General features: G+C 42.3%; 1 protein-coding gene and 1 long non-coding RNA gene across 5 annotated transcripts in view; one reads left to right on the top strand and one right to left on the bottom strand.

Moving 5' to 3' along the window:
* The window catches only part of RARB (retinoic acid receptor beta), a 1,138,330-nt gene that overhangs the window by 442,909 nt on the left and 672,905 nt on the right, over positions 1-22,516 (top strand). The window lies entirely within an intron of this gene.
* LOC110129900 (uncharacterized) lies at positions 6,519-7,012 on the bottom strand. Its single transcript, XR_002311653.2, has 2 exons — positions 6,877-7,012; positions 6,519-6,792 (listed from the first exon to the last, which is right to left on the bottom strand). It is a non-coding gene; the product is annotated as an uncharacterized lncRNA (long non-coding RNA).

The following is a 22,516-nucleotide window of genomic DNA, read 5'->3' as shown; positions in this document are numbered from 1 at the left end:
TATTACATTCTTTACACTATATTGTCTGGCCCAAAGTAGGTAAGTATTATTATCAAGAGCATAGTGGTATTGATTTATGAGAAAAAGTAAGATGTGTTGGTTTAGGGAAATCCTCCCATTAACTTATGGATTCAATTTTTGAATTATGAAGCTGCTAGAACCTGGCTGCGTCAGTTATCCATACTTTTTCTTGTATCCCCCATCATCTCAGAGCTTTTTAACTATTAAAAAAATTAAGGGAATAAGAGTTGATTTCAGCTACCAAGGTTTGGAATAAGAGTCAGTGACACCTGAATAGGAAGACCATTGAGTTTAAAACGGGAAAAGAGTGATCCTTGTAGATCATGAGCGGTTGGCTATGAACTCTGACTGAATGATGCAGAGAGGGTGTCTTGATTCAGATACCGAAAGCAGACTATGCAAGGGCAAATTCTGTTGAGGTGATCTTAGTTGGTACCACTGGTTTGTAAAATACTTCTGAGTTTAGGGGGAGCAATAGTAACCAAAAACATGCCATAAAACAAACTTCTATTTCCTTTTATTGCACTTGGTGAAGGTTATTAAGAATGTAATTCTTTCTGCTTGCTATGTGATTAGCAGTCGAACCTTTTGGGGGTAAATTTCCATTGCTACGCTCTTGTTACGGCAAATGGAATTTGCATGCCTAATTCTTTTCCCTCCATATTGAATCCATACCCCTTCAGGTCTAACGGCATGCTAAAAATGATTCCAAATCTCCAGTGTTGATTGTGGGCCATATGTTAGCACTAATTATATAAATGAGACTTGGTGGAAATGTGACATGCTAAGCGTTCTGAGCTTAAGGAATTACCTAAATGAATTCTAGCTTGAGTTAGTGCAAGCAGAGGCAAGGAAACGTGGGTGCAGGTTTTGAGCAGATGTTAACAGGTCTGTGCGGCTCCTCATTGTCTTTATTTGTCTAACTATAAGGACTGCTGATGGAACATTATGTCAGAATATTTTAAGGTGCCATTTCCCTGAAATTTGCATTTTGCACCTACAGATGGATCCTTTTTCTGAGTAAGCAGAGTGGAATGACAAAATATCAAGGATGAGAATCTGCAGTCTTGCTGTGAGTTTGAGAATTTAGCATTCATTGGGGCCAGTTGCTGATGTCATTATGGCACTGAAACTGGGGACTTTCAAGAAGGACATTTCATGTCAATATCCTACATTCCTGAATTTTAATTTTTGAAATTCAAGTGAGAGAGGGAAAAAAAGGCTCTGATACAAAGCAGAAATTGAACTGCAAGATTGTGACGTCTGTTTTCTCCTTGTGTATGACAAATAAGCTAGTTCCATGGCTTGTGTTGATTATAGAGGTCTGGGGAACTTTAGGGGGCTCCCCAAGTGACGCTATTGGTAAAGAACCCACCTGCCAGTCCAGGAGACATAAGAGATGTGGGTTTGATCCTTGGGTGGGGAAGATCCCCTGGAGAAGGGCCTGGCAACTCTAGTATTCTTGCCTTGAGAATCCCTTAGACAGAGGAACCTGGCGGGCTACAGTCCATAGGGTTGCAGAGTCGGACACAACTGAAATGACTTAGCATATATGCGTGAGGAACTTCTGGGTCCTAAATCATGTCAGGAGGGGACTTCAGCTCACCCCCTTTACCTGGAAATCATGAAGTTTCAAATGTTTCAACAATGACTGTGGTAAACTTCACTTATATCCTTGTCTCTCTCCCTCACAGACTTTTTGAGATTATGGTTTAAAATTGGCAAGAAAGCAGCTGATTGGCAACCAGTCCCCAATCAATAAGCACACTTCCAGCATCTCTTTAGCATGGCATTTATATCCCACAGTCCTCTCTTCTCATGTGTTTCCTACAGACTTTGATCCCCTTGAGGACGTCAGCTCTGCCTTTTCTTTCTTAGCCCCCAACATAAAGTCCAGTGCCTGACACACAACAAATATTTGTTGAATGAGTATTGCTAAAATCATAGAAATAGTTAACATGCATTGAGGACTTGCTGTATTAAATATTTGGCCAGCATTATCTCATCTAATCTCATTTTTAATCCACACTGCTGTGTTCTTAGAATGGTGCTACTTTCATGACTTTGCAGATGAAGAAACTAAGGCTTAAAAAGATTAAAACTGTTAGTTGCTCAGTCATGTCCAACTCTTTGTGATCCCACAGACTGTAACCTGCCATGCTCCTCTGTCCATGAAATTTTCCAGGCAAGAATACTGGAGTGGGTAGCCATTCCCTTCTCCAGAGGATCTTCCTGACCCAGGGGTCCAACCCTGCATTGTGGGGGATTCTTTACTGTCAGAGCCCCCAGGGAAGCTCAGTAAAGTTTAAACGGCTTGCCTAAATCACAAAAAATAAAAGCGGTAAAAACATTTGAATGACCTGTGTCCATCGGTAGGGTATGGATTCTGCCTTTCAGATACCTCTTTGCTGAATTCATTGTTCTCACATCCACATCTCTGAGTATATTCTTGAGGGTTGGTGTTTCCTCGAGTGAGATGTTCTGTGTTCTGTGTGTTTTTTTTATCACAGTGGTAATCTAAGTAGAATGGATCTGAGTGTATTCTTGATCATCTGGATGACCATATTGTGATGGAGTTTTACTATCATGTTAGTGCCAACTAGTATTACTTTAATTGTGGGACATTATTCAGGGAGCAACAGAGGCAGACGAAATATGGAGATGATAATGTGTTTCTGCCAGTGAGGTCTCCACAGCATAGAGGGTTGTGGAGTGGTTTACATTCAGAACTAGAGAGGAAGAAATTGGTTTCTACAAAGCAGAAAGCAGTGGTGAGGTGACAGCACCACAGACGCTGTTCCTGACCAGGCAGGCAGGCCATGTTCACACAGGAAGCACGGGTATGGTTTCAATAAACTAACATTATCCATTATATCGGAGAGAGGTGGTTTTTCATTTCTTTTATAATCTTACATATTTTTTTCTTTATAACCTTATTTTGTTTATGGCTATAGAGCACTTCAGACATATGGAATTTACAGGTTCATGTTTGTGCATATATGCATAATAATAAACTGAATCTATGAAGATTGGGGGGCATAATATTTTTTGGTTCTTTTCAGATGTTTTCCTTCTCGAAGCAATCTGTATACTCTTTGAGGTGTGAGTATCTACATCAGCCTGTGAGCATCATATGATCTCAAGGGATAAAACTGAAACTAGATCTGTGTAATGCATGTGTGTGTGTGTGTGTGTATGCACTTATACCCATGAAACATAACTGGTGGCAGTAGACATTTGGAGCAGTGTTAGCTAGCATCTTTTGAGGCTCAGCTATTAGTCTTGACACAAGCAACAGCTCCTAATGTAGCTTTGCTGAACCACGTGGTTTTTCAGTGCATGTCTTGTGTACTCAATTACTATTGCACCAAAGAAATATGGTTTCTTTGAACCAGTATATTTCCAGAATCTTATTCTTCATGACTCTCTTTTGCCAAAAAGTGAAAGGACATTCCCTTTGCATATTTGGCCACTGTAGTATCTTTATATGTGGGCCCAGCCACTGAACTGCAAACCTAAACAAGATGTATTTCTCGTCCTTCTTGATACCATAATTCCATGTGGTATTACTTCTTTCTGAAGTCAGTAAGCCATCCATGGGGCTTAGGGATAATGAGCAATGGGACCAGTTCATAGTAGTTAACATTCTGCTTTTAAGTGGACACTAGTTCATACCTGGAAGTTTATCTGCCACTGTTCTCCATATAAACTCAGACTGTAATGCCTCCAGGCCAGAATACTGGAGTGGGTAGCCTTTTCCCTGTTCTAAGGGATCTTCCCAACCCATGGACTGAAACCAGGTCTCCCACATTGCAGGCAGATTCTTTACCAGCTGAGCCACAAGGGAAGCCCAGTAATGCCTCAAGTTATGCCAAAAATCTCAAAATGTTTATTTAAGCATACTTATAATTCAGTAGAATTATAGGAGAAAAACGATAGAATGGGAAAGACTAGAAATCTCTTTGAGCAAATTGGAGATATCAAGGGAACATTTCATGCAAGGATGGGCATGATAAAGGACAGAAATGGTTTGGACCTAACAGAAGCAGAAGAAGTTAAGAAGAGGTGGCAAGAATGCACAGAAGTATACAAAAAAAGTCTTAATGACCCAGATAACCACAGTGGCATGGTCATTCACCTAGAGTCAGACATCCTGGAGTGTAAAGTCATGTGGGCCTTAGGAAGCATCACTATGAGCGAAGTTAGTGGAGGTGATGGAATTCCAGCTGAGCTATTTCAAATCCTAAAAGATGATCCTGTTAAAATGCTGAATCAATATGCCAACAAATTCGGAAAATTCAGCAGTGGCCACAGGACTAGAAAGGGTCAGTTTTCACTCCAATTCCAAACAAAGGCAACGCCAAAGAATGTCCAAACTGCCATACAATTGCTCAAACCCTTCAAGCTAGGCTTCAGCAGTACATGAACCAAGAGAGGAACCGGAGGTCAAATTGCCAACATTCTTTGGGCTGTAGAGAAAGCAAGGGAATTCCAGAAAAACATCTGCTTTATTGACTACATCAAAGCCTTTGACCATGTGGATCACAACTATGGAAAATTCTTAAAAAGATGGGAATACCAGACCCTTAACTGTCTCCTGAGAAACCTGTATGGAAGTCAAGAAGCAACAGTTAGAAGCAGACATGGAACAACAGACTGGTTCCAAATTGGGAAAAGAGTAATTCAGTGTCACCCTGCTTATTTAACTTATATGCAGAATACATCATGTGAAATACTGGGCTGGATGAATCACAAGCTGGAATCAAGATTGCCAGGAGAAATATCAACAACCTCAAATATGCAGGTGATACCACTCTAAGGGCAGAAAGTGAAGAGGAGCTAAAGAGCTTCTTGATGAGGGTGTGAGAGGAGAGTGAAAAAGTTGGCTTAAAATTCAGCATTCAAGAAACTATGATCATGTCATCTGTTCCAGTCACTTCATGGCAAATAGAAGGGGGAAAAGTAGAAACAGTGGCAGCTTTATTTTCTTGGGCTCCAAAATCACTGCATATGGTGGCTGGAGAAATGAAATTAAGAGACGCTTGCTCCTTGCAAGGAAACTATGACAAACCTAGACAGTGTATTATTAAAAAGCAGAGACGTCACTTTGCTGACAAAGGTCCATATAGACAAAGCTATGGTTTTTCCAGTAATCATGTATGGATGTGAGAGTTGGACCATGAAGAAGGCTGAGCACCGAAGAATTGGTGCTTTCAGATTGTGGTGCTGAAGAAGACTCTTGAGCATCCCTTGTACTGCAGTGAGATCAAACCAGTCAATCTTAAAGGAAATCAACCCTGAACATTCATTAGGACTGATGCTGAAGCTTCAATACTTTGGCCACCTGATGCTGGGAAAGAGTAAGGGCAAAAGGAGAAGTGGGTGGCAGAGGATGAGATGATTTGATAGCATCCCTGACTCGGTGGACATGAATTTGAGCAAACTCTGGGAGATTAGTGAAGGAGAGGCAATCCTGTGCTGCAGTCCACGGGGTCACAAAGAGTGGGTCCTGACTTAGCAGCTGAACAGCAACAGTAATTCAAGTGGTTGTGTAGGTAGTGGACCATGTTTTTATCAGTTCAGTCTTATTTTTACTAAAACTCAGCCAGTTCAGAGTGATAATTAACAACCAAATCTATAGAAACTGAGAGGGTGTGGGAAGCTGGGGAAGAGTACCAGATAGCTTGGTAACCTCATTTTCAACAAAGTTCTGCATTCTTTGTTTCAAATGAAGTTACCATGCTATCTAGATTTCAGATGTTTGTGCTGTAGTACAGTATATGCAGTCTTGGAAAAACCTGGGGTTCTGAAAAATGATACAGGTAATGGCCAAGCTCATGGGAAAATAGTGTTAGAACAGACAACTCAGAAGATACGCTACTTTGTAATCTCAGCATGGAAATGCCTAATTAAAAGTACTAGTGCCATTGGAAAGACATGCTTGATTCCCCATAAAGGAGTGCTTCCTATGCAAGATGTTGCTATGAAGAAAAGTGAGAGTTACTTGATGGTAGGGCTCAGACTGTTGAGTTACGGAGCTCCGGTTAAGTGGGGAGACCCACATGGTTAGTCTTTCTAAGACCAAGCACATGGCCAGACTGAGCTGAGGGACCTGGTGAATTGTGTCTAGTACAGTGTTCTCCCACAGCTCCCAGCACTGTAATATCTTGAGTTCAACTGGTGTAACTGACTGAAAAATACTAATGTACTGAGGAAAGCCATTTACAAACCTGTGTAACTTCCTCCTTAAAATGACATTGTGCCTCTGTCAACCAGTCCCATAGTGCTAATTTGTGTTATTGATGCATATTTTGTAGCAAAAAAAATAAAAAAAAGACTGAATGGATCAGGATATTGGGAGGATAATTCATTTGATTGAATCTTGGACATTTTATATTTGAAGAAAATTGTGGCTTCATGCTGAGAAATAGAACACACGTAAATTTTGAAGTCAGGCTGAGGGAGCCCCAGGCTAGAAACGGACACCTCCTCTTGCATGGAAACATGTGCATCTTTATTTATGGTCTCCTCCATGGCTGCAAGGAAGGCTCACACATACAGATAACCTGCAGTCCATTCAGTCGGGTGGGGTTCGAGTAGCACGGTTGGTTTCGTTACCCGAGTAAGGCCTGGTCCTGAACCGCAGCAGTAAGGTGGCAGAACTTTTTCAGAAGGTGGCTGTGTGAGACGTCCACACGCATGGACGTCTCCTCAGCTTCCTCTTTGCTCCACGACTCGGTGCGCATGTCTCAGAGGAGTGGTGCCCAGATCCTTAGAGATGGGTGAAGAGGTCTGTGAGGAGGAGGCAGTGCCCCCCTCAGGACTTAAATCTCCATGTGCCCATTGGAGTCGCACCAGTTATAGGAACAGACGTTTCAGTCCACGGTGCTGGAGAGTCTGGGCCGTGTGGAGCCCAACACCAAGGTCACAGGTGCGAGACCTTGTCCCAAGGCCGCAGACACGCAGCCCTGTACCAGGGTCATCTCCGGAATTGACCAAGCCCCATAGCAACTGTTGCCATGAGCTCCCCCTGACCTAAACCAGCCAGCTCCCTGATCCCATATTAGGTAAAAATACCTGCCCTATGACCCACCCTATAGCACCTTAACCCACCACCTGATTACCATCCTCCCAGCAGGAATTTTCTTTTTTCTGAAGCTCTAAAAATTGGCTACTAGCCTACCACGAAAGCACCAGCTCTCCCTTGAACCTGCCCTCTGTTCTAACAGCATCTCCTACTCTCATAAACTCTCTTCTCCTCTCGTTCTGCCTCATGTCCGGAAATTGTTTTCCAGCCTGCACACAGACTGTGACAGGCAGAAGTGGAGTCAGAGGTAGATGGAAGAAGAAATGCAGACAAAGCGGAATTCTGGGTTCAGTCTTAGCTCCTGCATTTCCAGATGAGCAGCATCTTCCTCTGCAGGATGTGGACAGTCAACCACGGGGACCGCAGGTGAGAAGAAGCTGAGAAGATGTGCGTTTATTCCCATCCTTGCCGTTGGCTTCCTTGATCTTATGCTGGGAAACCTCTGGAGCTTCTCTTTTGTTTGTGTAATTAAGGCTGAAAGACACTTAAGAGGCAAAAGTACACTCATGCTGCGTCTCAGTGTTAACGTTCCATCCATATTACCCCTTTGATCATCTCCTTTACCTGTTCCCATGTGGAAAACACTCCTAGTTGTCCTCAGTTTATAGAGCAAAGTTGAGGGATACGCCCCGATGCTGCCGAAGGATTATGCTCTTCCCAGCGCACCTTACTGCTTGACTGATGCCATCAGCCACCTACAAACTCGGGAGGCCTCCATCTGGCCTCGGGTGTGCAGCTCCTCAGTGTCAAAGCAACACCGCCGCTCCCACTGGAGCTGATGTTGACCCCCGGCTGCTCGGTCCTTGAGAGGGGACGGTCATCATTCTCCCAGAGCCAGGCCGCAGAGGGCACCACTGAAGGGAGCTGTCACAGAGCACACCTGCAGAACTCCCTCTAGGGTATGGGAAAGTGTGATTCTCCTTCTCCCCTAGAACTGATTGTGCACACAGGTGGACCTCCCACTCACCTACTGAGAAGGCGCACAGTACAAATGGGGCTCTAATTTGGTGAAAGGCAAATTGTCAAAGTAGCTAATATAATAGTAATTTATAAAATTGTTTGTATACAACAGTTTCATGCATTTTACGCTTATATAAGGACAGTGCTGTCAGGCTTAGCAGTAAAGAATCTGCCTGCAGTGCGGGAGATGTGGGTTTAATCCCTGCGTCGAGAAGATCCCCTGGAGAAGGAAATGGCAGCCCACTCTAGTATTCTTGCCTGAAGAATCCCATGGACAGAGGAGTCTGGTGGGCTGTGGTTCATGGGTTCACAAAGAGTCAGACATGACTGAGTGACTAACACTTTTTCACTTTTCACAAGGACACGTTACGTGAAAATAAAAGCAAAATATTACTGTCAAATTTGGAAATGATGATATATGTTTCTTAAATATTTCCATTTGATCTAGAAATTGTTTAGACTTGTGTAAGCATTGTTGGGAATAGCCTCTGTGTGGGACATTCTAGGATGGAATAAAGTAGTCTGTAATTCCAAAAGCTGCTTTATAAATTGGATGCTTCCTGAATGGAATGGATACGAGATGAATTTGATTTGTGTCTTTCATTTTTCCACCAACATCCAGCAACTGGTTAGAAAATACCAGGCTTGGTTGGCACAGGTGTAGATGGGAGATTCACCAGCCAGTCACGTCCTCCCCGCTTTGGGAGCCTCTCAAGATTGGGGGGCAGAGGGAAGGGGCTGATCACAGCAGTCCAACAGTGTGTAACAGGAGTGCTGTGCCATTGAAATGCTAATGCGCGTGAGCATCACATTGTAAGATTCACATTGTTAGGAGGCAGACGAACCACTTGAACCACATAGCCTGATTTTTATGGGAGACCTCTTATTTTATTCTTTGCGTATTTCATTTTCATCCTGTGTTTTCTTTGGAATTAATAGAGCCTCTTAAAAACTGCTGTCTATAAATTTTCTCTCCTACATATGTCTCGAAACAGTTTCATTTCTTCATTTAAAACATTACAGCCATTTCAAAATGCCCTATTTTGTATTTAATTTCACCATCTCATATAAAATACATGTTCTTCACATAATTATGTAAAAATGGGTTTGCAAATGCCCTAGAGATCCATATGATGGGCACATTATAGGATTCTAAGTAATAATAATCTCCTGTTTACATGAGACCTGATTTTCATGCCAGTTTTTATACTCTAATATAGCTGGAACACGGCTTTGCTCAAATATGCCAGTTTATTCTGGTCCATGAAATACATTTGAAATATCACAGATTAGTTTGCCTGGCAGAATGCACAACTACATCTGATATTTTAGAGGTGAACATGATGGAGCCAGAGATAGGAAACACTGCTGTCCTCTTTTCTGTGAGTAGAGCTAAAAAGGCCCAGCAGGGTTATTGGAAGACTCAAGGTGCAGAAAGGAGCGGAGGAAGCCAAAAAAGGAAAATATAAATTGAAAGGAGTAGGCAATTAGGCAAGAGGAAAAAAAAGAAAAGGAATCATATTATATAAAGGAGAGCTTGTGCACACAAGCTCCATTGATACAAAGAAATCAAAGTGGTTTTCAAGTGTGGTCCCTGGATCCTCAGCATCAGCGTCACTCAGACACTTGTTAGAAGTGCAGATGCTCCTTGCCATACCCTGTCCCCATCCTGAATCAATCTGTGTGTAACGGGCCCAGGAAGGTGGCCCAGCCTTCCAGGTGACTGATGTGTGCTTCAGTTTGTGAACAGCCAGTCTCCTGGAAGGTTCCAGCATCTTCTGCACGGTGTGCTGAGTGAGAGGCTGTGTAGCCGTGTGGAGAGCCAGGGACCCGAAGGACCTGAGGATGGAGAGCGGACCCCAGCTGGTGGAGATCCAGGGGAGAGTCACTGTCTGCAGAGCAAGTGTCTCGAAAGCAGTGCCTTTTTGGTGACCTCTAAGGTGACAGTGTTAGGACAGTGGGAGGAGCCATGTGAGACCTGGAGTCCAAGGAGCAGGAGAGGGGGAGGAGAATAGGTGTTCGCTGAACCACCCAGTGAGGTCTGGTCCTGTCTCATGATGCATCACCACCCAGCCTCAAGTTCTTGGTGTCAGCCACTTCTTTAGGAGGAGCCGCAGAAAGGAGGATCCAGGCAGGATAGAGATACTTAGTGTCCTGGGGGACTGGGAGGGAGTCAGGGGAGCCTGTGCACAGGTGATGAGGGGGTAGTACCAGAGACGTGGCCACGTGTGCAAGGCTTAGGAGGCATTGGGCACCCGAGATAGACAATGATGCTATTTGGGTCTTTTGAGAATTAAAATGCCTGTGGGAGTTTTGTGAGATCACTGTTCCCAGCAACAAAGTTTTAGGCCCCACAATGAATGGGGTCAGTACTTTCTTATTATCCCCCATGAGAGGACCACAGTGGTATATTCACTCTGCCACACCTGCCTTCAGTCTGGCCCAAGGGACTTGTTTGGATGTTTGAGAGAATGGAAATCATCTAGTCAATAAGAAATGGATGCCAGCAACCCCCACAAAGAACAGAAGATGCAAGAGGAGTGACTCTCCTCCTTAGGGCATTCGCTCCTCTGTTTCATGTTCATGAAAATATTCAGGACAAACTATCATTTAACCTTAGCCAAGAGGAATTTGAGTTATGTTTGGTTTCCTAGAGAGAATTAATTTTGAAAATTTGGAATACGGGAAACATGGTAATATTCTTGCTGTAGGCAGTGCATTGAAGTTGGCCTTGTATTTTGGGGTGATTTTCAAAATATTTTATCTTTAGTTTAGCTATATAGAAACAACTCATTCAGCCTTTTCCATAAGCTTCCTTTATTAAAAACTAGCATGTGCTTCTTTCAGTGCTTTAAACAATGATTAGGGTGGCTTCCCTGATGATCTAGTGGTTAGCACTTGGCCTTCCAAGACAGTGGGTACAGGTTCGATCCCTGGCCAAGAGAACTAAGATCCCACATGCCTCTGGGCCAAGAAACCAAAGCATAAAACAGAAGCAATGTTACAGCAAAAGTCAGTACAGACTTTGAAAAGGATGATCCTTATAAAAAGTCTTCTAAAAATGATTAGGGAAATGTATTATAAATAATACTTTCATTCTATATTATTTGGATGAGTTTTCCCCCAACTTTTTGGGATTCCCTAGTGGCTCAGATGGTAAGGAGTCTGCCTGTAATGAGGGAGGCCTAGGTTCGACCCCTGGGTCAGGAAGGTCCGCTCGAGAAGGCAGTGGCACCCACTCCAGTACTCTTGCCTGGGAAGTCCCACGGACGGAGGAGCTTGAGTGACTACAGTCCATGGGCCACCAAGAGTCAGACACGACTGAGTGAGTTCACTTTCACTTTTCCCCAACTTTACAGAATGGAATGCACACATATTTCCTGAGATTTTTAAGCTTGTCTTTAAACCTCTCTAAAATGCATTTTTTAGGCTTTCATTTTCCAGAATGCATCTCTGCTTCCCTACCACCAATCCTAAGCACTTACCCGCACCCCCCCCCCCACCACCACCCTGCTAAGCTCTCTGAGTTCAAAACCTCTCTACTAGGTCCCATAGGGCAAGACCATGAGGTCCTGAGCTCTCCATGCTTCCAGCCCACTGCCTGGCACAGTAGGTACTCAATAAACATTAATTAAACCAGTGAATGGCTGGGAAAGACTGCTCTGCATACCTGTTTCTGAAACTGTTCCCTCTCCCATTATCTCCTCTTGGTCTCTTTCTCCCCCCTCTCCCTGATGGGTTCATTACAAAGACATTAAACCTAGTCCTCAATTTCTCTAAATTGTCTATGCAGCTCATTAAATTATGTTGAAAGGTAACAAAGGCCCATAGTAAAACTAATTTTTTTTTGCATCAGAAGCTGTGTAATTTAGCGACATAATGTAGCTCACAGTGCACATTAATTAATATTGAAACTACAAATTGTGGCCAAAAAAATCTTTGATTGTTTAGTGTCAAATGGACTCTAGGTGTAGCCCCTTCAGGGAGATGCTCATAGAAAGGGTGAGCTGGGGTCTGAGAGCACATAGATGCAAGTAGATAGAAAGAGGTCATGGGCAGGGTTTCATGAAATTTGAATGTAAAGTGGTATTATGCATCTCTTTCATTTAAATAACCCTAAAATGAGTAATTCACTCCCCAGAACATTTGATAAAAATCCTTGGAAGTTTGCCAGCAGGCACGGTGGGAGGAAGAAATGCATATTCAAAAGGAGAAGAGAAAAAAGGGAGAGAGAAAATGAGGAAGCCAAACCTGCAGAAGCAATCTATACCTGATTTATTTTCTAAAACAAGGGGAAACATCTCAGTAACAATTGCTTTAAAGGGCCAGGGCCTCACCTGACAATGCTTAAGCAATGCATTCTTTGGGAAACACAACCTTGGAAACGCCAGTTTAGAAAGGAACCCAGAACACTTCCTCTGCATGGTGTTCACCTCAGGTGACAGATCCTTGCTCTGGAAGCTACATTCTGGGGTGTCAAAACACCTCCAAGCAGTGGTAGTCGTTGCCATAGAGATAACTGGATGATGGATAGCTAGATGATAGACAGACACTGAAGAGATAGTAGATAAATGATCTCATATGTCAGAAGAGCCCTTTGTGCCTAGGAAATTACAGATTTTTTTTTTGAAAAACAATTCTTCTGTCAAAATCAAAAATAGAACTCTCTTGCTTTACTCCCACTCTATATGCATTCCGCTACTTTCCAAAGCTTTTTTCTTATTATCACATTCGTGATGGGCTCCGCCCATTTGATTCTTGCTTGACTTCTCCTCAAGGAGATTGACTTTCCTCAGAGGTTAAATGCACTACCAGTGCTGGGGGCAAAGGCAAAGACAGCTGACCATTCAGGTTTCTTTATTTCACAACGAATTAGGGCTTCATTTGTTCTTATTTTGTCCTTTTCTTTTGTATTCAGACCAGGTTTTTCCCTTTCTTCTTTTTTTTTTTTTTGTTTTAACTTTTTACACACTTCACAGCATATCAGATCTTAGTTCCCTGACCAGGGATCGAACTCGTGCCCCCTGGATTGGGAAGGCTGGGTCTTAACCATAGGACCACCAGGGAATTCCCTTTTTCCTTACTTTTGACTTGTTCATTTCTTCCTTTCCTTCTTTATTCCATCTCTGTGTCCCCAGACTTTCGTGCCTCTCTATTTTCTGTCTCTGTTCTTTCTATGGGCCCCTGTGTATATTTTTCTAATTCCAGATATGCTAATACCTTGAGTCCACTTGATTTTTTAAATGGCCATGAGCAGACAGATCTGCGCATTTTATAAAACAACAATGAGGAGATCTTGAGGCTTACCTTAAAACATGGCGTGTCCCTGCTGGTATGGATCCCAGAGAGGACTTTGTAGAATAAGTAGGTTCACATATGGGCTCAGAGCCATTATTTCCTCTGCAGTGTTACCTCTGTTGGCCTGAAAAATCAGACCCTGTTTTATGGGCCGTTAATCAGCAACCGAGTCCTAAACTGTGCTGGAAACCATAAGAAATCATGAAGAAACCAGAAGTCAAGATGTGCTTCTTGGGGCCGCTTTAGAAGGTCATGGAACAAATTCAGTTCCTTCATTTTGCAGATTAAAAATGGGGTGAAGAGAGGTGGTGACTTGCTCAAAGTTTTGTAGCTGTGTAACTCCAAGACTCTAGATGGAGATGCCCGCATTGCATCAAGTGACTTTCCTGGTCCACCCCGTTACGGAAAGGCTGTGTGAGAGAGAGCGGAGAGTCGTTGTTGCTAATGGAGAACTCGGGGCCCTTCTCCAAGTTGGAGGAAAGTGGCAAAAGGAAATATTTTTAGGATAAGAGACAGAGACTCATATTTCTTCTGAAGATGAAGGAAGAGGGAGGACCATGAAGATAATAATTAGAAACACCTCTGGATCTCAACTTTCTCATCTGTCAAGTGAGGATAACAGTATTTTCATTGTAAGTCTGTTGTCCTGATTAAATGAGAAAAATGTAGAGGGCACTCAGACAGGAACTGTTGCTGTTTTGGATGTGTGACTGAGCCTTCTTTCTAACCACCCTCCTGTGAAGAAGAGTTAGCACTCATATCTCAGTGGTCTGGAGTTCCTGAGGCTGGTTTTCAGCAAGCTGAAGGTTGATGCAGTGTTAGTCGCTCAGTCGTGTCCAACTCTTTAAGACCCCATGGACTGTAGTCCGCCAGGCTCCTCTGTCCATGGAATTCTCCAGGCAAGAGTACTGCCTGGAGTGGGCTGCCGTTTCCTGCTTCAGGCATCTCCCTGACCCAGGAATTGAACCCAGGTCTCCTTCATTGCAGGCACATTCTTTACCATCTCAGTCACCAGGGAAAGCCGAAGGTTGCTGAAGTGCAAGCTAATTTCATCCAGCTCTGAAATCAGAATCTGAAAACCTGGCTGTAAGCTCTTTGTTGTAAAATCAGCCGCAGTTGTTGGGTTGCAGATGTACCCAGAAAAGGACAGACAGATAGGACAAATGTTTGTCAAAAATGATTATCTTGTGCTACATGCATGAAAATGTCTGTAACTCATTTTCAGTTCTGATGAGGGCTGATCGATTAATGTTAATGATCTTCTTACCATTACAGCAGCTGATCATGGTTACAAGTCATACAATGTTTAGAAAGCGGACTTAGTTTACTTCTCCAGGAAACAGGCTATTAGCTGGATATTTGCACACAGGAAGCTTATTGCAAAGTGCCCTTCAGATCCATGCTTGTGAGAAAATGGGGAAAGCTGGATCAGACAGGAAAAGGAATTCAATACAGTTGCAATAGCTGATACGGTTCTCAGTCAAACCCTTGATGGGTCATGCCATTGGGATGGTTCTCTTGTATTGTCTAGAATTGAGGCAAAAGGGCTAGATCTTCCTGCCCCATATCAGTAGGCTGTTACATGCTGGCTGCCCTGTGGAGGAGGGGTGATAGTCAATAGGTGACTTAAGGCAGCAGGCGTGGTGAGGGCCTCTCCTAAAGAGTCTGTAGACAGAGCACTATAGAACCCAGCCCAGAAATCCACACGATCTCATGTGCAGAGCAGAGCAGCTTGGGAAGTGCTGGGTTGTGTTCTAGGGACCCTGAATCAGAGTGTTACTGAATGCAAATTTGTGGCCCCAACACACAGTGAAACCAAACAAACCGAAATGTCCAAGTTGGGAGCAGAGAAAGGCTTATTGCAGGACCATGTAAGGAAACAGATGGTTTGTGCCCCCCTCAACCCCGAATTCCTCGAAGGGTTTCAGCAAACCGTTTTTAAATGCTAGGTGAGGGAGGGGGTTGTTACAACCTTGGTGCAGGAATCCTTTGTTCTTGTAGCCGTCCACATAAGTCAGGTCACGACATTCCTGTAAACCTCCAACAAGACATGGGCTGCTTGGACCCATTAATAAATCCCGTTTCTCAGAAAAGAGCGTCTTCTTTCACTCAGTTGCCAAAGACAGAAATGTAGAAATCATATTTAACCTAATTTTCGTTTGTACCATGTATATTTAATGTGTCACCAAATGCTGCCTGATCTGTCTTCTGAAGGCCTCATCTGTGTCTTCACAATTTCTGCTTCCGCTGCCTTACTCTGGACCCAGTTATCTCTTGAGGTTGTCTCTTGCCTGGTTACAGTTAGCGGGAATTCTCTAAAGCTGGCTTGGCTTCTTCCAGTCACCATCCAGAAGGTAAGAATGGTCTCAAATCTGTCCTTCCTTCTCTCTTCACACCCCCCTGGATGAATGTGAGATCTCTGTGAATGTTAGACAAGGTGCTTCATCTTCATTAGATTTTCCTTGCTCTTGTGGAATCATGTTCCACTCAACCCAAGCTGTTTTCCCTGTCATCCCATGACTGTCTCCATGGTTGGACTTGTCCTTCATCCCCAGTAACTATTTATTACCCAAGACTCAGCTTAAGCATCACCTCTGCCATGAAATGTTCCTCTGAGGACCACCATCCCATGCTCCTTTCCTGCCAGGTTGCCTGCCTGCACTGTGCTTCCATATGTGTCAAGACATTCAGACTTGTCCAGAAATATGGCCATCTACATACATGTCTTTATCTCCAATTAGAAGGGAAATGATGGCAAGGGCAGAATTATCCTTTCCTCTGGATTTATGATGTCTTGAACAGGCTTTGACACTTAATACAGGCCCAGAAAGTGCTCTTATGTTTTTTAGCCTTTTAATAGATGAGAATGTTATACATAGTGCTTTTAGCTCTTAACAACAGGGAAATTTGGCTTTTAATTATAAAGTAATAATTCTTGAGTCAAATAAAGCATAAGATACAAATTACTTTTTGATCAGGTTAATTAAGTGCTTGGAGTTCTCAGGACTGTAGTTAGTTTTTCCTTCTATGCCCTGCAGAAAGAACAATCTGTCAAAATAATTCCATATTTGGTTCACTCTAGAATTTAGTATAATTTAAACATTTACTCTCTGGGTGATTCTGTTAGGTCTATTTCCCCAAAAAATATTTTTTCAAATTTAATTAAAAAAATTTTCTTATAGGTGATTTACAAAGTTATATTAGTTCCAGGTATATGGCAAAGTGATTCTGTTATACATACACATATATTCATTCTTTTTTCAGACTCTTTTTTTTTTTTCCAGACTCTTTTCCCATCTTAACTTACTACAGAATATTGAGTATAGTTCCTGGGTTACAGTAGGCCCTTGTTGTTTACCCATTTTCTATATATATATAGTGTGTATATGTTAATCCCAAACTCCTAATTTATCCCCCCACCCCCTGTATGTTTGCACTTGGGTAACTGTAAGTTTGTGATAAATAAGTCTGTTTCTATCATGTTTTAAAGATTAGATTACAAGTATGAGTGATACCATATGATATTTTTCTTTCTCTGACTTAGTGTGATAATCTCAAGGTCCATCCATGTTGCTGCAAATGGTGTCAGTATAGTTTCTGTATTGTTGACTAGTATTCCATTGTATAGATGTGTATGCACACACACACACACACACACACACACACACACACATACCACATCTTTACATTCATCCCTCTGTCGGTGGAGACTTAGGTGCTTCCGTCTCTCGACTGTTTTAGATAGTGCTGAACACCAGAGTGCAGATATCTTTTCAAATTATGGTTTTCTCTGGACACACACCCAGAAGTTGGATTACTGGATTGTATGTAGCTCTATTTTTGTTTTTTGTTTTTTAAGGAACCTATATACTCTCCTTTATAGTGGCTATACAGTCCTGCCATAGAAGAGTTCCCTGTTCTCTCCACATGCTCTTTAGCATTTCGTGTTTGTAGACTTTTTGGTGATGGCCCTTTTACCTGGTGTGAGGCCATACCTCATTGTATTTTGATTTGCATTTCTCTAATAATTAGTGATATTGAGCATTTTTTCATATGCCTCTTGACCATCTGTATGTCTTCTCTGGAGAAATATCTATTTAGGTCTAATGCACATTTTTTATTGGTTTGTTGTTTTGATGGAGAACTGCATGAGCTGTTTATGTATTTTGAAGAATTAATCCCTTGTCAGCAGCTTCATTTGTAAATATTTTCTCCCATCCTATGGGTTATATTTTTGTTCTGTTTATGGTTTCCTTTTCTGTGCAAAATCTTTGAAGTTTGGTTAGGTCCCATTTGTTCATTTTTGCTTTTATTTCCATTACTCTAGGAGGTGGATCCAGAGTGATATTGCTATGATTTATGTCAAAAAATGTTCTGCCTGTTTTCTTCTGAGAGCTTTATAGTGTCCAACCTTACATTTAGGTCTTTGATCCATTTTCAGTTTATTTTTGTATATGATGTTAGATAATGTTCTAATTTCATTCTTTTACATATAGCTGTCCAGTTTTCCCAGCACCTTTCATTGAAGCGACTGTCTTTCCTTCTTGCCTTCTTTGTCAAAGGTTAATTGACCATAGGTGTCAGTTTATTTCTGGGGTTTCTGTCTTGTTCCATTGTCTGGTTCTATGTCAGTGTCATACTGTTTTGATGACTGTAGCATTGTAATATAGTTTGAAGTCAAGGAGTCTGACTCTTCCAGTCCCATTTTTCCTTCTCAGGATTGCTCTTGCTATTCCCCTGAAATCTTTGCAGTCACTACCTCAATTTGTATCTGGTTGTGTGGAAAGGAAAGCCACTCAGTATATCTGAGATAAAGGTATTTAGTCATAAGAGTATGTGTGGGAAAATCAGGAGGACAGACACCCCAGAATAAGAGCCACTGTGCATTGCAGACCCAGGGAGTATGAAGCTGAGGACAGTTTTTGACCCTGGGCAGCTCCGGGAAGCTAATGTGCTGCGCCACTAGCATGACTCGGGGCTGCGGCCCTCAGTGGGTGGGCACCCTTGCATCAGGTGCCTATCTGAGGTTCGGTTAGTGATCTGGGGCAGAGTCCAGTTACCAGTACACCACCCCCAATGTGGGCAGAGCAGACTGCCTTAGAAAGAGCAAGCAGGTGGGCAAAAAGTGACTCATGTCTCCAGCATAATCGTAGGCGTCTTCATGCCATCACGAAAGTTCACACCATATGGATAAAATAGATATAAATAAACACAAGATAATAGTAAAACATAATCTAAAGATCAGCATGCGGTGAGTCTTGAGAACTTATTACCTTTGTCTTAATACAACTTTATTGTAAGTTTGTATAATTTTCTGCCAACTTCAGCACACCACCAGCAGGACTGTGGCAGCTCTGACTCCTGAGTTTTTGATAGTCAAATTTTTGACCTCTGATGTTCGCAGTAAACAGTATCAGGTGCTAGACTTGTTAAAAACACGCAGAGTAGGAAGAGATCGTCCCCAGACAGTTAGAAGGTTTCCTCAACTATCCGGAAGCACTCAGTCAACTTGAGAATTGATAACTTACTCACAGCTCATTCTTATATGTCCTCTAATAAAGACACAGGAAAAAATTGTTCTTTCTGCTCTTAATTAATTATTTGGTTTCCAGATATCTACTGAAGCAACCATAAAGGCAATTTAATTGAACAAAGAGTCATTAAAATTCTCTCACTTTCTAATTCTTTAGAAATGCATGCTGTTCCTTTTAGGCTTTCCTTTTTCTTTTTCACTGATTTGAAGTTTTCCTGGCATTTCTTCTAGAATGACCATACTCAGAGATATTTGCATGACACAGGGAGGGGTAAGCCTCATGGAGACTGCCAGTCTATAAAGACACCAAGTATGTGTCTAAGTTAAGAGGACTTACAAAATCTTTTTTTTTTTTTTTAATTTTTATTAGTTGGAGGCTAATTACTTTACATCATTACAGTAGTTTTTGTTATACATTGATATGAATTAGCCATGGATTTACATGTACTCCCCATCCCAGTCCCCCCTCCCACCTCCCTCTCCACCCGATCCCTCTGGGTCTTCCCAGTGCACCAGGCCCTAGCACTTGTCTCATGTACCCAACCTGAGCTGGTTATCCGTTTCACCCTAGATAATATACATGTTTCAATGCTGTTCTCCTGAAACATCCCACCCTCGCCTTCTCCCAGAGTCCACAAGTCTGTTCCATACATCTGAGTCTCTTTTTCTGTTTTGCATATAGGGTTATCGTTACCATCTTTCTAAAGTCCATATATATGTGTTAGTATACTGTAATGGTCTTTATCTTTCTGGCTTACTTCACTCTGTATAATGGGCTCCAGTTTCATCCATCTCATTAGAACTGATTCAAATGAATTCTTTTTAATGGCTGAGTAATATTCCATGGTGTATATGTACCACAGCTTCCTCATCCATTCGTCTGCTGATGGGCATCTGGGTTGCTTCCATGTCCTGGCTATTATAAACAGTGCTGCGATGAACATTGGGGTGCACGTGTCTCTTTCAGATCTGGTTTCCTTGGTGTGTATGCCCAGAAGTGGGATTGCTGGGTCATACGGCAGTTCTATTTCCAGCTTTTTAAGAAATCTCCACACTGTTTTCCATAGTGGCTGTACTAATTTGCATTCCCACCAACAGTGTAAGAGGGTTCCCTTTTCTCCACACCCTCTCCAGCATTTATTGCTTGTAGACTTTTGGATAGCAGCCATCCTGACTGGCGTATAATGGTATCAAAATCTTGATTTTATAAAATTGAGTGTTTTTTAGCCATGTGTTTTTTTTAATGCTTGGTGAGATAAGGTTGTTGGGCCGTGACCCGCAGATGGTCACTCCCTTGGACTTACACTGGGTTTTGCACTGAAGATTCTTCATGTCCTTTCTAAGAGTATTTTAAGTCAAAAACGTGACTGGGATTAAAACGGGAAACAGAATATTTAACAGGGAACTCTGTGGTTTTTCCCATCAGAAAAAGGGAAGTAAGAAGCAAGGAGCAAGGGGACCAAGGCAGAGAGGAGAATGTACCACTATGTTCCATGTCTTTTATCTGTTTTATTTTATTTTTTTAAATTTTTATTGGGGTGTGTTGGTTTACAATGTTGTATTAGTTTCAGGTGTACAGAAAAGAGGATCTGTTTAACATGTTTATGTATCCAGTCTTTTTTAGGGTCTTCTCCCATCTTGGTAATTACAGCGTATTGAGGAGAGTTCCCTAGGCCGTGTGGCAGGTCCTTATTCGTTATCTGTCGTATGAATGGCACTGTGTGTATTTCAGCCCCAGTCTCCCAGTCTATCCCCCCTCTTCCCTCCTTAGTAACCATAAGCTTGTTTTTTATATCTGTGTCTCTGTTTCTGCTTTGTAGATAAATTCATTTGTACCATTTTTTTTTTAGATTCCACATATAAGCAATCATATTTGTCTTTCTCTCTCTGAATTATTTCATCCAGCATGACAATCTCTCAGTCCATACATGTTGCTGCAAATGATAGTATTTTGTTCCTTTTTTATCCAAGCCCTTCATTTGTAGTATTTCATCCCCGCAAATCCTATAAAACCAGCAGTATTATCTTTACTTCTACAGCTGGAAAAAAAGAATTTTCAGATAATTTAGAAGATTTACCCAAATCCTAGCAGTTGATAATCAGATTTGGGGTTTGGGTCATAGTCTATCCATAGGCCCCAAGACAGTGGCTGAACCCCAAATCAGAGTGCCCCCTCTAAGTGCTCAGGTGGGTCACAGCAAGGAAAAGGTGGTATTGAGCACGTGGAGCCTGTCTCCTCTGTTTCATCAGCCACCGTTTTCCTCTCTAAGGTTCCTCTGCTCCTGAGTACTTGCTAGTAGTCGTAATGACATTGTTGTTTAATGGCTAAGTCGTGTCTGGCTCTTTTGTGCACTGTAGCCCACCACGTTCCTCTGTCCATGGGATCTCCCAAGCAAGAATACTGGAGTGGATTGCCATTTCCTTCTCCAGGCGATCTTCCTGCCTCAGGGAATTAACCCTCAGCTTCTACATTGTCAGGCAGATTCTTTTCCACTGAATCATCAGGGAACCCCTATAACAGCATTAGGGTTCCCTGTTTTGAGGGAGGAAAATTCATCTAATACACTGAAATTTTTAGTGCACAGATCTTTGAATATCTGAAGGTTGCCTTCAAAAGGTTATTGAGATGCCGTTTAGGGCATTGGCCTATTTCTGTTAATAGGAACCTATCAGTCTTACTGGGCTTCCTTGGTGCTTCCGAGGGTAAAGCATCTGCCTACAATGTGGGGGACCTGGATTCAATCCCTGGGTCAGGAAGATTCCCTGGAGAAGGGAATAGCAACCCACTCCAGTATTCTTGCCTGGAGAATTCCATGGACAGAGGAACCTGATGACCTATAGTCCACAGGGTCGCAAAGAGTTGGACATGACTGAGTGACTCACATACACACTCCTCAGTGTTAGTACAATCTGCTAGAGTAAGTTAAGCGTCACAGTGGCCTTTGTAAATGTTGAGATGTGCTCCCAGGAAAAATCGTGTGAGTTCCACATACAAAAATTCCACTGAAGAGATTTTCTCCCTATCTGTGAAGGGTTCTGTTCTTTCTTTTCTGCTGATCAGACATTCTGTCAAATTGTGTGTGTGTGTGTGTGTGTGTGTGTGTGTGTGCACATGCTGTAAACCCCAGGCTCTTTTCATCCACACGTTTGGGCTTAGGTGCAGAGCAAGTCAGAGCGGGTGAGATGGAAAACTATGGCATCATTTTGGGGACACTGAATTTGAAATTGCAACCTCTTGCTCTTTATTGAAACAAATCCAAAATAAAATGCTGTGGATTAAACAGTTTTTGACACTGTAGCTATAACCATAGACTGAAGAAAAGAATAGAAAATTGCAACTTCCCACTGAGAATAAGGGCTTTCAATTTTTTTTTTCTTTCACATTGGTATGTTGCATAACACTTTTCATTTCTACATATTTGAAGGTAACCAGTATAAAATTCTTATCAATCTGACTCTATGTTCACTTTTTACTAAAACATGGAATAAAATATGGTTATAGGAGAAGGGTTCTTGACATCAACATCAGATGTATTGGTGGGATTGGAACATTGAGCAGGAGAGGCAAAATGGGAAAGAATGGCTTCTGGCATCCTGACAGTAGGAAGTGGTGGGCT

This window comes from Odocoileus virginianus, chromosome 32 (assembly GCF_023699985.2).
Source record: "Odocoileus virginianus isolate 20LAN1187 ecotype Illinois chromosome 32, Ovbor_1.2, whole genome shotgun sequence".
Taxonomy (NCBI): domain Eukaryota; kingdom Metazoa; phylum Chordata; class Mammalia; order Artiodactyla; family Cervidae; genus Odocoileus; species Odocoileus virginianus.
This window is presented reverse-complemented; position numbering and strand designations above follow the sequence as displayed.